At 44.1% G+C, this 3,194-nt stretch overlaps 1 pseudogene; it reads right to left on the reverse strand.

The window, feature by feature from the left end:
• Positions 1-953: 953 nt before the first annotated feature.
• On the reverse strand, positions 954-2,319 carry LOC101996686 (annotated as a pseudogene).
• Positions 2,320-3,194: the final 875 nt, after the last annotated feature.

Consider the following 3,194-nt stretch of genomic DNA (forward strand, 5'->3'; position numbering starts at 1 on the left):
TACCACACAACCATGGCACTTACAGATGCAGAATTGACAACTAGAAAATAACCTGGTTACCAACTTCACCCCAAAGGAAAGGAAGGTTATGGGTATGTTTATTCTACATGATTCATGGTATAAATTAGATCTATAGAGACAGAATACAAGAGCTTGTGCTTGTAAAGTGTAAAGACTAAAATCTGAATTGTAAAATTTTTTAAAAAAGGTAAACTCTGCATTGAAACTTGGAAGTGTTTTACCTATACTATACACTTATCCACAACATGCTTGTTTAACTTCTAGACATACAAAGTAGGCTCTCAACAAAGTTAAACATGCTGTAAAGTGGAAGGTCGTAGCCCTGTCACACCCGGGCACATCTGTAGATGGGCTCTTTATATTGATGAAGTACAAGTTAAGTTCTCCCTACCTGAAGGAAAGGTGGCAATCTAAACAATAAAAACACTGGTATGCATTCAAATCTTACATAAATAATTTTTAAACAATGTATACAAAAATAGTTCTGTATAATGTAAGAAGTAACAAAACCAACTAAACAAAACGTGCCAAGATGGCTGTGGATGGTGTGTGTGGTCCACTTTATGTTGACACCAGAAGCCTTGGCATTTCAAGGAACAGGGTGCCCCCAAAACAGCTATCAACAAAAGCAGTAAGCTCTGGATTCTAAGAGAATTTCTCCAAAGCTCATCTTCCTTTCCAGCTGGAATGTCTTCTAAAGGCCGCTTTAGAAATGGTCCAGAAAGCAGTGCAGTCACGGTGCAGAAAGAGCAGAGGCAAACATCTGGCTCACTCATCCCCAAATGTTTAGTTGAACGGCTTCTCCCTTGGCAAGACTTGTGAAACAGAACTGTGTCCTGTGGTCTTTTGTTCCGAATTCCAAAGGGAATATAAGCCCACTTGTGTTTGTAGTCTTTTCCCCTCCCTGGCTATTTTTCCCCAACCCTCCATATTTACATGCTTATCCTGGAACTAAGTTTTTGAAGAAGTTTCTCTTCCACTTGCCCAAATTGAACACTCACAGACATTTCAGCTATGAACTGCTCACAGCCTTCCTTGGTGACTTGCTTGCAGTACCTCAGGTCAATATGACAAATATTTCCACAGCGTTTGAAGAAGGACAGGCACTGGTCAGTCACCTTATTGCAGTCTGATAGGTTGATCTCTGTAAGAGAGTCTCGGTTGGTAGTGCCTACTGCAGTGAGCAGGTTGATGGAATGGTTACAGTAACTGAGGTGGAGCATCTTCATCTTTTCTTCTGGGCCTTTAGCCCCTTCAGTGCTGGGCCCAATGGTGGGTGAGCTGAAACGTGATTGGCCACTCTCCCAGGTATTAGGAGGTGCCTCAGACCGATCATTCTCTGGTTCCTGCTTGAAGCACCGAAGGGATTTGTTGACCAGTGCCAACCGATCCTCAGCGTTCTTCCAGGACCGTCACTTTTTCCTGAAAAGCTTATCTTCTTTGCCAGGTTTTAGGTGCTGCTGGAAGTAAGTGAGACTGGATCTCTACCAAGGGCTGATACTGCTGCCTAGAGGTGGCTTCGGCGTGAGGTGAGAGGAGATGCTTGAAGCATCGAGGCTCGCTTGTGTCCACTCAGCTCTTGGGACTTCTCATATTTCCACTTCATCCTTAGGTGCACATCATCAGACTTTGGGTGTAGGATGCCATCTGCAGACATCTTCTTAGGACGCTCATCTGACCTGCATCGGGAGCCTCTTCACACTCCCTCCTCCGCTTGGCAGGCTCTTGCCCTTCCTTGTCCCGGTTCATCTTCTGCAGGTTGGAGGCATACTTAAAGCCAGGATCACAATTTTGTTTCTCTGTCTCGCCAGCATGGTTACACTTTGGACACTCCCAGCAGTTGGGAAGCTCATCTTTGACCACAGCCTCTGATTCCTTAAGTTATCCAGGGTGGGTGGTCTCGTTGCAGATAGAGTACTCCATAATCATGAGGTTAAATTTGCCTTCCTTCTCCTCCACTGTGTTCTCCTTCCCTGCCTTGCCACACACAAGGCACACGGCGGTGTGGGGCAGCACTGGCACAATACACTGCCGCCTGCTTCAGCTCTGCTTCATGCGCCTGGGGCCTCCAAACTTCTTCATATCCTTGCAAAAGTAACACTCTCCACACCCCTTCCGTAGGCAGGCCTCGCACTTGTGGCATCGCATCCAGCGCCTGCGAGCTCCTCCTGTTGTTCGGTTGGCAGCCAACTTCACCGCTGAGGCTGAGCCCAACTTGCCCTTAGGTCGACCCACCACCCGCTTCTGGTTGGGCTCAGATTCATAGTCGTCATCCTCGACACTCACGAACATGGCCATGGCTCATGGCGGGCCCAGACATTGCTTTTATTTAGTTTTATTATGGAATGCTTTTCTTTTTCCATCTGTTGTGACTGAAAGTTTTTCATTTTCTTTTATTTTGATTCTTTGAGTCAGGGTTTCTCTTTAGCTTTGGAGCCCGTCCTGGAACTAGCTCTTGTAGACGAGGCTGGCCTCAAACTCACAGAGATCCGCCTGCCTCTGCCTCCAGAGTGCTGGGGTTAAAGACGTGTGCCCCCACTGCCAGCCTGACTAAAAGTTTTTCTAGGTATCATAGTATGGTTGACATCTATGGTCTGTTAGAATTTGTAGAACATCTGTATGGTCCCTTTTGACTTTTAGAGTATTCATTGAGAATTATGATGTTATTCTAATGCGTCTGCCTTCATTTTATTTGGTCTTTTTCCTTTGCACCTTTTAATAATTTTCCTGTATTCTGTGCATTTAGTGTTTTGATTTTGGCATGTCATTGGGAATTTCTTTTCTGGTCAATTCTATTTGGTGTCCTCTGTGATTCTTGTACCTCACTATTTAGGGAAATTTAGGGGTATTTACTATTTACTTTTAGGAAATTTTCTACTGTGATTTTGTTGAAAATTCTTCCTGTGCTTTTGACTTATGTTTCCTCTCCTTCTACTACAATATTATAATAGTCAAAAAACCGTTTCATTTTCCTAGAGACATAAGCGGGACCATTATCTGTCTTTATCTGTGTAGGTATACCCATGATAGCCATGACTTCTAATAAATGAGTGATTACTGAATCAGCTTTTTCTGAACTTAAAGCAGTTGCCCACTGAAAACCTGAATAAGTGCCAATGGTGTGGTGAACATACTTCAATTTGCCAAACTCTGCAAAGTGGAACACATCCATC

This window comes from Microtus ochrogaster, unplaced genomic scaffold (genome assembly GCF_000317375.1).
Source record: "Microtus ochrogaster isolate Prairie Vole_2 unplaced genomic scaffold, MicOch1.0 UNK122, whole genome shotgun sequence".
In the NCBI taxonomy this organism is placed as follows: Eukaryota; Metazoa; Chordata; class Mammalia; order Rodentia; family Cricetidae; genus Microtus; species Microtus ochrogaster.